The sequence below is a fragment of the Sapajus apella genome, unplaced genomic scaffold (assembly GCF_009761245.1).
Source record: "Sapajus apella isolate SASKATOON/1434 unplaced genomic scaffold, GSC_monkey_1.0 scaffold31, whole genome shotgun sequence".
Classification (NCBI taxonomy): Eukaryota; Metazoa; Chordata; class Mammalia; order Primates; family Cebidae; genus Sapajus; species Sapajus apella.
Window position 1 is genome coordinate 7,917,601 of NW_022436971.1, and position 19,294 is coordinate 7,936,894.

At 40.7% G+C, this 19,294-nt stretch overlaps 1 protein-coding gene across 1 annotated transcript in view; it reads right to left on the bottom strand.

The window, feature by feature from the left end:
• The window catches only part of KCNS3 (potassium voltage-gated channel modifier subfamily S member 3), a 48,259-nt gene that overhangs the window by 11,414 nt on the left and 17,551 nt on the right, over window positions 1–19,294 (bottom strand). The window contains exon 2 of the mRNA XM_032294058.1: window positions 4,740–4,938. The gene's annotated coding sequence lies outside the window, so the exon portion shown is untranslated. The remainder of the gene's footprint in view (window positions 1–4,739; window positions 4,939–19,294) is intronic.

Genomic DNA, 19,294 nt, shown 5'->3' on the forward strand with positions numbered 1-19,294 from the left:
TCTAGATAATAAGTAAAGAAGGAATGGTAAAATTAAAATCTTGCCATTTTGCAATGCAAATAATGGATCTAGTCAATGATTATCATTGGCTGATAAAATCCAGATAAAAAAAACTGATGGAGAATTTCATAACAAAGATCAGAGTTACAATATCTAAACCCACTAATTAAGCCTAATGTAACAAAATAATTAGATTTTTCTGAAACAAAATAAATATTTTAGAGGAGTTCGATAATACCACAGAGGAACAATCAGCAAAATCAAGGCTGGGAAATCATTTAGGACAAATGACACAGATCAAATAAGAGGCATATCGAACAGATCCAACATACAGACTTTGTATAGATCCTGATTCTAACCAGCCAAATGCTTAAAATAATATATATATATATATATATATATATATATATAAAATCAGGGACATTTGAAAACTGATAGGGTTTGGCTCTGTGTCCCTACCCAAATCTCATGTCGAATTGTAATCCCCAAGTCTCAGGGGAGGGGCCTGGTGGGAGGTGATTGAATCATAGGGGCAGTTTTCCCCTTGCTGTTTGTTATGTTTGCATGATTGTTAGTGGATTCTCATGATATCTGGCTGTTTGAAAGTGTGTAGCATCTCCCACTTCACTCTCTCTCACTCTCCTGCTTCACCATGTTAAGACGTACTTGCTTCCCCTTTGCCTTCCATCATGATATTAAGTTTTCTGAGGCTTTCCCAGTCATGTGGACCTCTGAATCAATTAAATCTCTTTCCCTTATAAATTACCGTCTCACATAGTTCTTTATAGCAATATGAGAACAAACTAGTACAAAAAAACAACTAGATACTTGATATCATAAAAAAAATTATCATTAATTTTTCAGTGTCCCAATAGTAATATAATTATGTTCTTATAAGAAAATCTTTATCTTTTGGAAATACATACTAAAATATTTATTGATAAAATTACACAACATTGGGGATTGATTTCATAATAATACATGGGAAGGCAGGATGGCTATAAGTTAATCACTGTTGCAGTGGGTAATGGGTAGGCATACAGGAGTTTAATGTATTATTTTATTTTTGTACATGTTAAAATTCTCCGTTAAAAATGTTTTGGCCAGGCGTGGTGGCTGACGCCTGTAAACCCAGCATTTTGGGGGGCCAAGGAGGGCAAATCACAAGTGCAGGAGTTCGAGACCAGCCTGGCCAATATGGTGAAACCCTGTCTCTACTAAAAAATGTAAAAATTAGCCAGGTGTGGTGGCAGGCGCCTGTAGTCTCAGCTACTCAGGAGGCTGAGGCAGGATAATTGCTTGAACCTGGGAGGCAGAGGTTGCAGTGAGCTGAGATCACACCACTGCACCCCAGCCTAGGTGACAGAGCAAGACTCTATCTCAAAAAAAAAAAAAAAAAAAAAGAAACCTGTTTTAAGAAAAATTTGCTAAGCATCATTTTTCAGGCTATGCACTCTGTGGTAAGTGCTTTCATATATACTATTATTCACTCTTTTATTCTCAGCAACTGGCACAGTACACAGACACTAGCAGGCAATGAGTATGTGTAAGTGAGTGAATGAATCATTTTCTTTAATCCTCCAACAGCCCTAATTGGTAGACCTTAGACTCCTGTGCTGCAGATGGGGACATCTGAGGCTCAGAATTTGCCCAACATTGTCCTGCTTTTATGGGGCAGGCTCTTTTCATGATGCCTCAAATATGCGTATTTAAAGTTAGTTAGTTTGTTTTTAACTGGGAGGAGGTAGAGACTGGCGGATGTTCTCATTTGCATATTTTGTTAGCCATTCTGTAAGGACATGGACGTTCACATGCTGAGGACACATGGGGTCTTAAATCAAGTGCATCTGAGGGTACAGTGGCACTGGCCACAAAGTAGAAGACCCAACTGCTTTTCATTCTTTTCTTAAAGTTAAGCTTAAGTTCACTGTATCGATTCTCCTGACTACTATCAACCCAAATCACTCATGGTGAGAACACTGTACATACAGTATTTGGCCACCTTGTGCCTCTTGGTGTTTATAAGGTTGAAAAGAAGGAAAGGATGTCAAAAATCCATGATACTGACTGGCAGCTTAAAATAAAAACTACCATTGACTCACTTGTCTCCAACTGGCACCTGTAAAGCTTTCTCAAAGCCATTAATCTCTCATTCACCTTCTCCAGGTACACTTCCTGCTCTTGTTGCTTCATGCTCTCAAACTCACCTAAGAAAATATCTCAAAATTGCGTCTTTTCAAGGCTGACTCATACACACACACAAGCTCATGGCTGTCTCTGATAATGCACCTGCTTTGATCAGAAAAGTAATAAAAGTATTATAATACGAGCCAATTTTTCTTACTGGACAGAACTGCTTTTTGGTATCAATTTCATAAAAGTAAATAAAAACCTAGATTTGTTTTTCCTTCCATATGTCCAAAAATCTACATTAGTCCTTTTTCAACAAAGAAAAAGATACACCATTTTCAGCATTAATATTGCCTTCTTTTTTGGAGCATTCTTCTAAGAGTTTTCTTTCATTCTATTAAATTTAAAAAGAAAGCTCATTTAGATTTATTTAAAGAGTAGGTCATATACTAAATTCAATTTCTGGTCATGCCATGTGGGGATATACAAAATAAAACCAAGCAAATGTAAACAGAATTGGAAACCTAAACTCGATCCACCGCCATGTCTCCTCCTCAGCACCCTCCTACCAGGCGCCTCCCCAGTAACAGTCTTCTCTTACACCCTTGTCTGAGCATGGTGAGGCTCCTACATGGAGCCATTCCCTCCAGCAGCTTTCCAAGTGGTGCAGCCCAGTCCACTGAGGAAGGCTTGCTGTAAAGTGTGAGTCCCACTGGCCAAACAGGCAGGCAAGGGAACTCCCTCCCTCCCAGGTCTGTCCTGCACTTGACATGTTCTGACAGCATGGGCCACAGCCAGATGAAACACCAATGGCACAGGTCCAGATCGTCTGCAGGGTCCCAGGCTGCCCCATTTCAGAGCATTCATAAACTGAACACATTTAAATGCCGAACTTTACAAAACAAAAACAATGTGTCCTCTTATTCATGCTGAATTATCAGTGGCAACTAGCAAAAGAGGGAAAGGGTAGGATTCTGAAAACTTGTTTCTAAGCTGCCTCTTCCCATTTGAATGACCTTGGGCAGGTGGAGTCTTCATCTATAGAAGGAGATTATAAACCCACCTTGAGGATAAAATTAAAAATGTAAAAGTCTTTTAAAAACAAAGCACGAGATACATGTAAAACTGTATTCCAAAAATAAAAGATTGATATAACAGCATTTCTACCTTCCCCCACTTCCTTCCTCTATTCCCTCCCCCTCTCTTACTCCCACCAACTGGTACAATCGCATTAAAGTTGTACTCATTCCCTCTGGATCTGTATCTAGTGTGACTGCTACTCTCTGGAAACTCCAGGGATCTCTGTAATTCACACAGCTCATCTCCAAGCAGAGAGCTGCTCAGAAGGCTGAGTGATTTAGTGAGCCAAACAGCCAGAAAGCTGCCTCTTTGTAAAAAGCAAAAAACCGCAGATGATAGCTTTTCAAACAGAAACAGGAAAAATGTGGATTTTGCCACAAGAGGGGCTCCAAACCCTGCTGTAAATACTCTATCATATCTCCAACTGAGCCAGGTTGTATGGAATCATGCAAGTACAGAAGTCTGTCATGGGAAAGCTCTGTTGCCCAGGGGAAGGAGTTTTGGAGAATTTGAGCCCAGGCCAAATTATTAGTGCTCCCTTCTCTACCTCCCCACTGTATTCGCCCTCTCCCATAGCCCACTTGTGTCCACATTCATTTAAGTACATATCACAAGGCATTACGATATTCTCTACAATTCTCCTAATTCCCCACAAGTCTGATCGTTGCTTACTCTAGACTCTAAGCTCCACTGTGGAAAGGACTACGTATTATCCTCTCACAGCTACAGCCCCTTATGCTAAGTGCTGCCCATAATCTAGTAAAAGATACTTGCTTTTATCTGGAAGAATTAACAAAAGCTATTAACTGCTTTTGTCAATGAGCTAGCAGAATGATCCAGATCAGGCATGGCAAAATTAAATACTTCTGGTGACCAATCAAGCCAAACATCTGAGCTGGTTGGGGATGGTGGTGCACTGTCCCCACTTGTCTAAGAGGCAGAGGCTACTCAGCACTGGAATCCTTTTTAGGAACAGAGGCCCAGTATTATTTTGTGTTCCCAGGAGAACCTGGAAACCCTGATCTTTATGTGGGATATCTCAAGTTTAGTTAGAATTGATCCAGCATGTTTCAAGCATTATGTGGTTCAAACAAAGATGTGCCTCTGGGCCAGGTACATCTGATGAGCTACCCATTCTGTGACTTGAGCCAGACTCTGACCAATTCCAGTCCCACAACATACATTTTAAACCAGAGTCGCTAACATGAACACAAATGGAATCCAGTCACAATAACAGTAGTGTCACTCTCTGAAGTCTGAACTATAAATGTCAAAAAAGGGAGAAGGAAGAAATTTGAACCACAGCATTTTCTAAAGCTGGCCAGTGGTGTCCCTTAATATAATTCCAAACTAATCCTTTGAGACCAACACTTTTCTTCCCTTAGTCATATGTCCCAACTGCCCAGTGGATTTAACAATCAGAAGTGTCTAACTTCCATCTTTCTCGCTACACTGTAAGGTTCATTCTCGCCTTCCTTTGATAAATAATGGGTGTTTGAGAAAATAAAAGATAGAATGGCAACTCTTACCCTTGAGGTGGAGATGCCACACGCTCTGCCTTCATCCTGCCTGGTGGGACGTCCATCATCATCCAAGAAGCTCTATTAACTGCTTTTCTCAGCACACTGGAATGTGTGGTGCGCATAGGCATTTGGTGACCAAAAAGAAGGGAAGAATCCTGTTTTCTGGTGATACAGGCCAAAGCAATCACTGGAAAATCACTCTCACCTGCAGAAAAAACCATCAGCCAAGCTGTAACTGCAAGGAAGAAATATACCCAAGACATTCTAACTCAGGATTAGCACTCTGGGCACTTCGCTGATGGGACTATCCAATTCTCAGCAGGTGGGTGGTGGTCTCTTCCCCTTGTGGAACCATCACTGGCATATGACACGCACTAGGTTTACGAATCCTCAGTACTCAATAGTAGTGAAAGTCTTAGGACTCCTCTACTGACAGAGGCCACTAAAACATCTAAAGATAAAACCAGGCACTAGGATTAGGGCTGCAGTTTCTCCCAGATGGTTTCTTATAGAAGTGTTATTCTCCCAGCAAATTCATCAAGGATATACTTGTAAGCTTCTAAATGAATGCATTTTAATGCATTTCAAAATCCTACTTCTGGATGGTACTGCTATAATAGAATTAACACTGCTGCTGTAATTTGAAATCAATAGATTTCAAGGCCTAGCCAAATTCAATTTTGCTTTATTTGCCCATAGTTACATTTCACAGATCAGAAAAGACTCAGGTGCAAACACAGTTTCTGTGTGTGGTTATGTGTATAAAGTGTGTGTTGGCGGGATGTTTTAAGGTTCTGTAACAACAAAATAAAAAGCCAAATTTCAGTTTCTCTCTCTGAATAAATTTTAAAAAGCAAAAAATTCCAGTTTCCACCCAGGTAAGCCTTGCCTCATGCTGATGCATTCCTGTAGACTGGTACTAGCTTCTAAGCATCCATCCATTGATTTTCATGTTTTCCAATCAACACCAGGTCCAAAAGCGGGAGGGGTAAAAAAGAAGAAGAAAATATTGATTCTGAGCAAAAATCATGAAATAAGTGCCTCTGGCTAGGTCAGTCATTAAACAAACATTTGCTGTGGTTTAAGATCTGCTGGGCATCATCTTAGGGTTGGGATTATAAACCAGATGCAGTGCCTGCCCTCATTTAACCAAGAGCTCTCAGGTCCAAAGCCAAATAAACAAGTAAATAGCATCCTAACAATATCAAGAGGCAAGGAAAGGAGAATGAAACAGGAACACAGTTTCCAAGTCATCCCAACAACAGCAGAGCAATCCTTCAGCACATCTGGACTTTGCTAAGGGGTAAATTCCTACCTCCGGCAGAGGTGATACCGAAGAAAGATTCAGAAGCAAAATGCAGCTCCACCCAAACTGAACTTCTAAGATGGAACACTTAGCAGAGGAGACAGAGAAATCTCAACAGGGATAAGTGAAATCAATTCAGGTGCTAAACTCCTCCTCCATCCTCCTCCATGCTTTCCTCTTCCTCCTCCCCTTCCTCCTCCTCCTCCTTTCTCCCTCCTCTTTCTTCATGGCCTCTCAGTAGCATGTCACTGGGTCAGTCTCAGTACTTTGCATTCCAATGAAACACAGAACTGCTGCTGCACCTGGATAAAAGGATATAGCACACACATAGTCTTCCTTTCCCAATCAGATGCCTTTCCAACTGTAGCACATTTTAAGGGAAGGTAAGATTAATCTGGCTGAGAGGTAATTAACTGCAAACAGCTTTGATGTCACTATATTAGTTACACACACACACACACACACACACACACACACACACACACACAATATTTAGGTTATGCAGCATTTCTAAGAATCCCCAAGCAGTGCCGAGAAGTTCATTGCACTGGCTTGCCACAGGAAGGTCATGGCTGGCCCAGGGACAGACTGGGAGGTTAGCCAAGTATATCCTTTTTATAGCACTGGTACCTAGTAGGCCTTTCGTCTATGTCTAATGAACAAAGGACATCCCAGGCTGTCCCTCTCTCTCTCCCTCCCCACGAAACTCAGAATTCCTGTGCCTTGCCCCATTTTCCATCATGATTCCTATCCAAAAAACTGGATTTTCAGACAAGATGTAATACCAGACAATACCTCTTATTATGAATTTATGTAAATTAGTACCCCTCTAAGAGCATTCACATTCTAAGTGTGACTTCTCAACATAAAATTATAACTAGCATCATCTGAGACCCATAAGAAGTCAAGTATCATTTTAATTTTATACACATCTCTTCTGCCCTCAGCCACCGTAAGTGGTATTATTCCCATTTTATAGATGGGACATTGAGGTTCAGAGAAATGATCTGTCCAAAGTCCTACACCTAAGGTGTAACACAGCCAGAAGATAAACTCAGGTAGATGCCTGAGTTCAATTGGTGTGGAAAATCAAGATCCCTCTTAGTTGTTGGGGAAGGTCAAGCAGGGATGGGGGGTAGTAGGCAGAACATGACCCAAGTCAGGAGGCATTGGGAAAGAAAAATGTGTACATTCAACATATTCTCCCATCCCTGCCTAATAATCTCAGCCAGTTTTTCCATTTCTTTATGTTGCTACCAGCCCGGTCAGTGTTGGCCTGTTCAAAAGAAGAGATCATTGTTTGTGACTTAGCACTGAACAGGTTTCTGATTTTGCTGAATGATTCAGCCCAATCCTGGAAAACATATGAAGCTCACTCAAGTATTGCCACCCTCTGCAGAGTTCCCTCCTTTCTTCACAATAACCCTCTGCATCATCCTTATACTTCCCTCCAGGCCGGCTGCGTTTCCTGGTGGGTTGACTACAGCATTCAGAAATGAACAAACAACCGCCTCCATTGTTGAGAGGGAAGAAGTAATGACTAAGTGGCATGTTGGACTCATGTCATCTTCCAGACATCTGACACCCAATCTTGGAACAGAACCCAAGGAAAAGCAAATGGACAGCAGACAGTCCACATGAGTGAGAATGACTCCCTGCAACCTTCTCCCAGGTCTCAGAATCATAGGAATAAGGTTGCCCTCCAAAAACTACAAAATCAGTGCCTGATACAGCAAAGTAGACACTCCAAGTGAAAGTGCACCATAGGTCTGTGTCCTCTGTACTTGCACAGAATCCTGTGTGGTCCCATCACTGTCCTGCCCACAATCTTCTGAAATGTTGTCACATCAGTGCCACCCACTAGACTGAGAAAGCCTCCAGTCAGGGACACTGTCCTAATATCAATCTTTATATAATTATCCCTGTCACAGAGTAGTGCATGACACATTTTTTTGAACAAATTCCTCTTCCCCGAGCCAACAAGACTAAAGAGTAAATTAATGAAAAGGATCAATATGGATAATGAAAAGCAGTTGGTCAGTAGCAGAAGCAGAGAAGGAAAGTGTGAAAGACTGAGACTGGTTCCAAAGACCCATTCCAGCAGTGATGAAAACAGAAGAGTCTCATCCTGAAGACGCAGCATGTCCAACCCAAATGGTGGGACATCTCAAGAGTGGGATTTTGAGTTTCCAGACCTCAGAGTTTCAGGTATCTTTATAATCCCCAAAGACTTCCCTTTGTTCTGACTCCAGACTCCCTGAGGCACCTTCTGCTGATCTGGGTTCCCACACACCTTCCTATCAGGAGCAAATGAGCTATGCGGCCAAGACAAGTGTCTATTCCGTCTGCTAGTTCTGTCTAGGACTGTACTGGAACTTAGTAAGGCGAAAAGAGGTGTATTTATGCAGTTTCCTGTGAGTTTCCATGCAAGTCAACTGCCTACAGTTTGATCCGCTCTGGGACACCTGATAGTGAAATTCTGAAGTTGCAAGGCTAAGAGAGAGCTGGCCCTTACCTGTGATAATGTTACCTGGGATATGGGACCTGTGAGTGCCCTCCTGGCAGCCAGCTGGCTTATCTGGAGATATCCTGATCTTGAAAACTTCTACAGCAAGATATCTCAGCCTTGGCACTATAGACATCATGGGGCTAGGCAATTCTTTCTTGTGGGAGCTGTCCCATGCACTGTAGGGTATTTAGCAGCATCCCTAGCCTCCACCTACTAGATACCAGTTGCACACCACCCACCCCTCACGATGCTGTGACAACCAAAAATGTCTCCAGATACTGCCAATATCCCTCGGGGATATTAACCGTCCACATTTGAGAACCAGTGCTCTACAAGTAGAGTAAAAGAACCTCAGACACCTGTTTGGGAGCTGGAAGGTCAGAAAGCTTGGACTGACAAATTGTACTAATACTTCATCTGCTGACAGGGGCTGGGGATACCTTCCCAACACTTGTTCTTTTAGAATTCAGTGATGGCATTTCTAATGTCATACAATCAAAACTCTAAAAATGAAGAAAGAGCAAAGCAAGTTTAACCTTTCGCAGAATTTCAAACCATGCTTCATGTAATTTGAGTCTAAAGGTTAGTGAGTCTGTCTTAAATTTTCTAACATTTTGAGTGTCAGGATGATATACTATACACATGCACTAATCTAGTTTCAGATCTATAGCCTGCTGCAGCTTTCTGCAGGTACTGCTATTCCTGAATACATCCACTCCTGACCAAAGCTCTGACCTTGTGGAGACTAACTGATGTCCCAGGAAAAAAAAAAACGCCAATTCATTTCGGTTTGGTAGTCTTCCTAACATTCATCAACCACAGACCTACTTTTAATAAAATCTGAGAGCAATAACATTATATGAACAATAACGGAAGGTGAAATCCAACCCTACCTCTATCTGGCTTAACTATTGAAATTTGTCACCCAGTGTTTTGCTTAAATAAAATTAAAATATCATAATCAGACTGCCATAATTGGATTTAGTGTGCTAGAAAAAAATTGTACTGATATTTAAATCCTATAATCCAAAGCAATCAGAATCCAACATCTTCCAGTTGATTCAGACAGGGCTTTACTAAGAATATCCCTCCATTACCCACTCTGTCCAAATGATCAAATTTCAAGAAGTACCTTAAGTTAATACGGCAAATCCTTGAATTAACATTATTTTTAAAAATCTGTCTCAATAAGAAAATGAAAACATCTCAGGGTCTAATACATTCAGGGACAAACCAGTAAGGGCTTTCTAAAGCAAAGTCTCTAAATTATTTTTGAAAGGTTACTATAAATTGTATTTCTCTTGGTCATTCAAAGTGAGTAAATACGATACCAACTGCAGAAATCCCAAAGACTTGATGCATGGGTAACTAAACACCACCTTCCCTTCCTCCGGTTCTATGTTTCTACACAACCTCCCCCTGGGGAATGGAGGGGAGGCAGCAGGGACACAGGTGTGTCACCTCAGCAAGAATATCTAGAGAAAGGAAAGCAGAGACAGGCAGACCAGGAGCTTCCCTGGGGAAGGGTGTACACCTCATAGAAGGAGGCACCGTACAGCCACTGAGCGTTGACAGGGCTCTAGGGTTACTCTGAGTGGCCCATGCAATTGTTCCTGGCCCTAGGAAGGAACTGCCCTGGCTCCATCCACCATGTAGTCATCTCCCTACTGCATGGCTAGCTGGAGACAGAGGCTAGGGCTGTCCCATATGAATGTATCAAACGACTGCACTAACACAGGCATATAAAGATGAACTGAAAGCAAGCAGCTTTGGAGTGAGCAGGAAAGTATCATACAATTGCAGAGGTGAAAACTCCTTAAAAGAAACCTTTCTGGAGGACATGGTAGCAATGTGTATCACAGAATTCCAGGGTTTCACAATTTAGAATGTGTCCTGAAGAAAAAAATCAGACAAGCATTCAAAGATGCATGTACAAGGTTGTTCAATGCATCATTAATTATTTGTAAGAGTGAAATGTCAAAGTCAACCTGCACATCCATCAATAGGGGAATGATTAAACAGACTGGAGGTAGCCATGCAATGAATACTCTGCAGTGATTAAAAATGCTGAAATAGTAAAAGTTACAGAAGTTACAGCTTCCTTATACTAAGTCTGGCCCTGTGCTGTTTAGATGTCTAGATCCATTTAATCCTCACAACACTAAGACAAGTAGTGTTTTTGTTGCATTCATTTTGCAGACGGGGAAATTGGTAAATAGAGAAGTTAACTGATTTTGTGGAATCAAAAGCTATTAAGTGACAACCCCACAATTTGAACCCAAACAATTAAGCTTCAAAGCCATTCTCTTAGCTACTGCAGCTCTACTGCCTGTAAATCCATTAAAAAGTCACAATATGCTAAGTACAAAACAGAAATAATTATGATGTAATATATAGCATAATCCTACCTTTGTAAAATATGTCTAACTTTTTAGAGTAAATGAGACTATATATCAAAATATTAAATTTGTTGTCTCTGGATGATGGAATTTGGAGTGATTTTGCTTTCTACTCTCTACCTCTCAACACTGTGTGCATTTCTAACTTTAAATAAATAGGTATTATAAAATATTTATGAAAATAGTTATATCAGCATAGAAAAATAAAAGGTCATAAGCAGCCCCAGCCAGCCTTTGGGCAGAGGAGAAAGGGAATGAGATTGACATCCAATGAATTTATAGATTAACATAAGAAAGGATCCCTATTCCCCAGCCAAAGCACTCCACTATCCCAAGCTGCTGCTGTTCACTCATGGCTGCTTTATGACGGGCAGTATCCTAGGAACTACCAAAGATAAAAGATAACATGGATCTTGCCCTCGAAGCTTACAGGAGCTGAGAACAACAAAAAGGAGGGTAAATAGGTAAATAAATAACTGCAATGCAAGGTGCAGTAGTATGTCAGGCATGGGAAAAGGTACAGAGAAGGTACTGGGGAAGTTCAGAAGAGGCACAGTCCCTCGAGACAAGGAAGTGGGGACAGCTACATGAATAGGTAGCATTTGGAGCTAATCCTTGAAGGGTGGGTCAGGTATGAACAAGGAGCCAGGTAAGTGTAAGAAGGCTCTTCTCCAAAGAGAGGAAAGAACACACACAAAAGTATGGTGGCAGGAAAGTTCATGGTATGGACAGAAAGCAGAAAATGGTAGACTTGGGCTATAGGAGGTAGCCTATGACCTAGAGCTATGTATACAGATTATTTCTTTTAAAATATGAAGAACTCTGCCTGTACTATCCACACCTTTGTGAACCTATGAATACCGAAGTGAGAGATGTCTCTGGGAGAAGAGAAAGGATTGATTGCCTGTGGCCATACAGAGAATCTGCTGCTACAAAAGGACCACACCCCAGGCCTCCTAAAAGTTTTAGCCACAAGGAACCAGTCAGAGACTATAAAGACCCCTTGGAGTTACTGCTCATCCTAGAACATCTTTTAAAAAAAGTAGACACTTCCACTGGGTGTGCCAATCTACCAGGAATCCCAGTGACCTGAAATGGCAAGCAGTGAATTCCAGTAGTGCCAACTGCCATGTAGACAACAACAGAAACATTAGCAACATTTCATTACTTCATCCCAGTCCTCTTTTGTATTCCATTTAATCTGTTCACCTAAGAGTCAGAGTAGGGATCTGTGTTGAAATTCAGGAGGTCCTTGAATTTAGACAGAAAACAAAATGCTTATTTTCACCAATCTCTAACTAAAATTTTAGCAATTCCTTCCATTAAAAATGCAGGCATTGGCTTAGGGTAGTGTGTGTTACCAGTGCCAGTGACTTCACACCAGTAGAAGTATGAATAATTTCATATCCTATCAGAGTTGTTGCAGAGATCTCAAAATATCACTTATACTCATTATTACTTTGGAATCACAGTAATGGACCTACTGCTAGATTTTATTTAATGAATTAATAAGCACATATATTGCTAACACATAAATAGTTTTTACTATTTTGATAATTGCACTTCAACACAACTGGATTCCTTTATATCCTGTGGCTTTCATCTGCATTTAAATGCACTATTCTGACAAGGGGTCCATAGGCTTTCTCAGACTCCCAAAGGGGTCTGTGGCAAAAGGAAGGATTAAGAATCCTTTAGCTAGAGATCCTGTTAAAATGTGCATCACATCATGTCACTCCTATGTTCTACCCTCCAGTGACTTCCATCCTACTCAGAGTCAAAATGCCCACCACCCTCCCTCCCCTAACTTCATGTGTTTGATCTTACCTCCAACTCCTCTCACCCTCTGTCACTCCTATCTGGCATCCTGGTCTCCCTCCTAATGCTTAGCATGCCAAGTGAGCACATCCTAACTCAGGGCCTCTGCAGTGGCTGGGTTGCTCTTTTTCCAGGTGATGGCACGGCTTGCCTCCTCACTTCCCTTCAGTCTTCGCCCAAATGATATCTTCTCAACAAAACTTTCCTTGGTTACCCTATCTAACATGTCAATAACCCCCTAAAACTTCTATTCCCTTCCTTGCTTTATTTTTAATCCTAGGATTTATTGCTCTATAAAATATACTTAGATATATACTTTTTAATTTCATTATCTTATTTACTGTTTGCTTCTCCATTGTAATATGAGCTCCAGGAATGCAGGGATTTGTGTCTCTTCTACCTCACTGCATTCCCAGTCCCTAGAACCTCATCTGACACATGGTAAATTCTTAAAAAATTATTTGCTGAATTAATTAATTAATTAATGAGTTGGTTGACATTTGCCAATAGCTTAGCTACTGGCTGCTTCCATTCTGTGTCAAATTTTAAAGTCTCTCTTGCCCACTGCATTAACTGGGAGAAAAGAAAAATCACAACAAATGTGCTTTTGAAACTGTGGTCACCACAGAAGACAAGTAGCTTATTTATCAACCACTGCAGATGGCATATACATTATTTTCCTTAATTAAGAGATTTTTTTATTAAAGACAAGATAGATAAGTTCTAACATACACACATATACAAGTTATTGGTTGGATCAAATTATATCATGAAACAAATACCAAAAAGTAAATGGAAAAATTGGGGATATGTCATAACATCTATAAAAGCACACTAACCCAGACTGCAATAGAAGTGATGCTGAATAAGATCATCTTACAGATTCTACCTGGCTAATACTAAAAGGAAATGGACGGTGCACACACTCATAAGTAAATGCAGGTGGTAAATCACCACATTAATACTAACTGACTTAACCTACAGTTGTTAAAATGTAAAACTACCCATCTTAAGGCATGGCTGCTTGCATATTAAACTAGCAAAAATGCATTTAACACTGGTAAAGATCTAAAGTGGCAGGGCTGCCTGCATAGATGTATAAAAAGCACTTTATCTCATCCTATAAGCTGGAAGCCTTCCTTTTCATAAAAACCACCAGTTTTAGAATAATCTGTCAACCAATGTTAAGACTAGACTTTCTGTAGTTTTCATCAAATGTAAGTCAAGGACAAATAAAGTACTATTTTATATCAAATACATCCTAATATAGACATACTCAAGTCATTCACATTAACACACACACACACACACGCACACGCATACACACACACACGCACACACACACGCATACACACACACACACACACACACACACATATATTAAAGTCTCCCAATCTCAAATGCCTCTCTGTTAACACAGCTTCTAGAAATTATTTTCTACATTCCTCCTTCCTTTTATTCTACAATTCTTGACCTAATACCCCACTTTGAGGAGTTTTTGCTATGGGCATCTCCAGGTGACCAAACCCAAAGGACACTTCCCAATCTGCTTATCTGCATCGGACTTGCCTGTGCATAGCATTTGTCCTACCAGCCTCCCCTGCTTCTGCAATCCACTAACACCACTTGCTGTGTTCTCTCCCACTTGTCTGACTACTCACGTTTCTTTATCTATGAAACTCTGTGTCTTCTTCCCAAATCTTAAATCTGGGGTCACAAAATATTAATACAATGCCTGCAGGAGCAAGGCAGGGGCCCACAATGAGAGGAGGACGACACCTGGCCACTGTAGCAACTAGAGAGCACCGGTCCCGCTGAAAGAGGGAACGGGCCAACTGTCGTCCCTCACCTTTGGGTATCAGGAGGCCAGATCACCCAATTTGTCAAGAACACCTACAAATTTTATTTTTATAAAAAATTTCCCCAATTTTTTAAATGTTAGCAACTATGGTTCTTCCTGTTTTAATATCATCAACCAAACTGAAGACACCTGCAGCCTAGACACAGTCTACGGGCCACATTTGTGACATCTCCCACCCCGCCTCACCCACTACCATGGCATCCTCCACGTGCCTCCGCTCTTCTCCTTGGCCAGTGTCACCTGAGAGTGGAGCTCAGATGTGCATCTCCAGCCCTGTCTCCCTCTTACATTCCAGACTCTCATAGCTGCCTACCAGACGTGTCCATCTGAATGTCCCACTGGGGCCTTAAAATAAGCACATCCACATCTACCCTTCATCCTCTATCCCCTTCATACCTCCTTACTCAGGCCAGACACCTGGAGATCATCCCAGGCCCCTACTTTTCCCTTGTCACACAGGCCTGCTGGCAGCCAGCCAGCACCAAGGGTGAGCAAATACACATCCCCATTGCCTCTCAGATCTATTTTCTTTTTCTATCCCTCCTGCCTCTGTTTTAATCCAGATACTCGGTGTTTTTCCCCTCGTTCATCACAATAGACAACTAACTGTCCCCCCTGCCTTAGACCTATTTCCATTCCCTACCCCCAAATTCATCCTTCATACTAAGCTGAAGTTACCTTTAACACGCACATTGGATGTTATACCCCACTCGCCACACTGAAAGTCCCCACATGGCTCTTCCAGCCTTCAGGGTAAACTCTGGATCCAGAATGCTTGAGTTGGTATCCTGGCTTCAGCACTCACTAGCTGTGTGACCTTGGGTTAGTCATTTAGGTTCTTTGAGCTTCGCTTTCCTTATTTGTAAAGCATGGATATTATATCAGATACCACAGAGAAGGCATAAGGATTAAAAATGAGATAATACAAGTAAAGCATTCTGTGCTTGGGACATAATAAATGTTCAATTAAATGTTATTGTTACTATTCCTTATCCCTTAGCCTTCCCTGTCACAACCCAACTGAAACTCTAGAACAGTAAAGAAATAGTGAAAAACAGCCATGCATGGTGGCCAAGACAAGCAGATCACCTGAGCTCAGGAGTTTGAAATCAGCCTGGTGAACATGGTGAAACCCTGTCTCTACTAAAAATACAAAAAATGGTCAGGAGTGGTGGCACATGCCTGTAGTCCCAACTACTAGGGGGGCTGGGGCAAGAGAATTGCTTGAATCTGGGAGGCAGAGGTTGCCGTGAGCCAAGACTGCGCCACTGCATTACGGCACAGGCAACAGAGCAAGACTCCATCTCAAAAAAAAAAAAAAAAGAATTAATGAAAATCTCCAAATGCACTCTAGCTTCTCACAACTCCAGGTCTTCTCTGCACTTGTTTGGTCTGCTCAGAATGTCCTTTACGACTCAGCTCTACCATATTTTCTAGAACCAACCCCAGACTCCAGACCTCTTCCTACCTCAAAACCAGGCTCCTTTCCACTGCACCCCACCTACCAACACCTGCCTCCACCAGAGTACTTAACTTGCTGAAATGCAGTAGAACAATTTACTCATCATCTTCACACTGCTCTGTGAGTTCTGCAAAATTAGGGCCCATTTTTTCTTGATTTTTGCATCCTTAGTGCTCAGTCAAAAGTAATGAATGGGCAAATGATCTTTTTAAATCCCAAGATCAATGCAGAAGAGCAGGCATTATGATGATTCCCCACTTACAGATGAGGAAATTAAGGTTTCAAATAGTTAAGTAGAAAGCAGAGGTGGCAACCTCAGAGCCCAAGTCCGCTCTCCGGTGACACCCATACTGGGGAGGCTCACCGTACTCTTTGCTTCTGTAGGCAGTGGTTGTTGTCTGTCCTGACACACCAGGCCCATGTCCTTAAATTAAACTGCATTTTGGCCTTATCTCCCTAAATGAGCATGGAAACAATACCAATGACTTATCACCTCATGCCCTTTTTGTGAAGACTACAAAACACCTACAAAGCACAGGGATTAATAGAAGAGTCACAATTTGCTATGGGCTTATATCTATAAAGTACGTATGTTCAGGTCCATTATCAAATCACTATTCTGGAAAAACCTTTATACAGTGCTTACTTTGTGCCAGTCACTATTGTAAACATTTTACTTTATGCTACCTAATACTAGATAAATCAATACTATTATTACTCCCATTCTGCAAATGAGGATACTGAGGACACGGAGGTTAAATAACTTGCCCAGCCAAAAAGAAGTAGAGCTAAGATTTGAATCCAGGAGTAACAGCATAGATTCTGTAACTACCACTTTGTATTTGTATAACTTAGCTAAATTATTTAAATTGTTCCTTGTAGTTTCTTCATCTGTTGATGGGTAATAGATGACTGAAAGCAAAGGGCAGACACATGTAATATAATAACAATATAAGATAAGATGATAATAGTACCTACATCAAAGTTTAGTTATAAGAAATAAATGGGTTAATATGTATAACACATTTATAATAGTGTCTACATCAGTGCTGTAAGTGCTACATCAATATTTACTATTGTTATTTTTATCACTAAGTATTACCATAGCCCTGAGTGCCCTCTGAGAAAGAAGTGGAATTGTAAGTACACAGGAATTGCTCCGAGCTCTTTGATGCTAACTTGACCCACTCCAGGTAGACCTGAGAGCAAGACCAGCCTGCAACAATACTGGCATGCCAGCAAAGTTGGTCTGCAGGAATCCAGTTTCCTCTGCCCCATTGAGAACATCCCTTGCTCCCTCCTTAAAAATAATGTTCTTGTGTTCTCTCCTTGTGCCCCTCTCAAACCAGTAGCAAAGCCTAGGAGATTAGTCTTTAAACTCTGGTGTGAAGCAAGACCTCTGGACATTTCCTTCATCTATTAGGGTTCTTTGGACACAAGCAGCAGCAACTGGTTGCAGCTAACTCAAACAAATGCAATTTTTTTCAGATGGCTATGTGAAACTCCTAGAATCAAAGAGGAGACTGAAAAGTCACACCTGGAAGCAGACAGGAGTCAGGGCCCTTCTGAGGAACCTGAAAGTCAAAATTACAGGAATAATCAACATCATTAAAATGGCCATACTACTCAAAGCAATCTACAGATAGATTCAATGCTATTCCTGTCAAACTATTAATGTCATTTTTCAAAGAATTAGGTAAAACTGTTTTAAGATTTATATGAAACCAAAAAAAGAGCCTGAATAGCCAAAGCAATATTAAGGGGAAAAAAAAACCTAGAGACATCACATTACTGGCTTTAAACTACACTACAAGGCTAGAGTAACTAAAACAGCATGGTACTGGTGTAAAAACAGATACATGGACCACTGGAAAATAATAGAGAACCATAATTGAAGCCACATACCCATAACCATCTGATCTTCAACAAAGTCAACAAAAATTAGCCATGGGGAAAGGACTCCCTAATCAATAAAAGGTGCTGAGATAACTGCCTAACCATATGCAGAAGAATGACTTTGAACCCCTACTTATCACCGTGTATAAAAATTAACTCAAGATGGATTAAAGACTTAAATGTAAGATCTCAAACTATAAAAATCCTAGAAGAAAACCTAGGTTTTCTTTCTAAAAATCATTTATTAAAGGAAATACCTTTATCAACATCAGCCTTGGCAAAGAATTTATGGCTATGTCATCAAAAGTAATTTTGACAAAAACAATAATTGACTAGTGGGACCTAATTAAAGTAAGAAGATTCTGTACAGAAAGAAACTATAAACAGAGTAAAAAGACAACCTACAGAATGGGAGAAAAGTTTTGCAAATTATGCATCTGACAAAGGACTAACGTTCACAATCTATAAGAAACTTAAATCAACAACAAAGAACTCCATTAAAAAGTGAGCAGAGAACATGAACATGAACAGACACCTTTCAAAAGAAGACAAACAAGCGGCCAACAAACATATGTTTAAAAATGCTCATTATCACTAATCATCAGAGAAACGCTGGCAAGGTTGCTGAATAAAGGGAACATTTATACACTGTTGCTGGGAATGTAAGTTAGTTCAGCCATTGTGGTAAGCAGATTGGAGATTTCTCAAAGAACTCAAAACAGAACTACCATTCAACTCAGCAGTCTCATTACTGGGTATATATCCAAGAAAACAAATCATTCTACCAAAAAGACACATGCTGTTGTATGTTCTTCGCAGTCTAATCACAATAATAAAACATGGAATCAACCTAGTTGCCCATCAACCGTGGATTGGATAAAGAAAATGTGCTACATATACACCATGGAATACTACACAACCATAAAAAAGAACAAAATCATGTCCTTTGCAGCAACATGAATGCAGCTAAAGACCATTATCCTAAGAGAATTATCACAGAAATAGAAAATCAAACACCACATGTTCTCACTTATGTGAGTGGGAGCTAAATATTGGGTACACATGGACATAAAGATGGGAACAATAAGCAATGTGGACTACTGATGGGGGGTAGGAAGGGGGTCAAGGGTTGAAAAACGACCTATTTGGTACTATGCTCACTACCAGCATGACTGGTTCCATCATACCCCAAGCCTCATAATCAAGCAATATACCTATGTAAACAAATCTGCACACATACTCCCTGAATCTGAAATAAAAGTTGAAAAAATCGAGAAAGGAAACTACAGGAATAATTTATAGAGGAAGAT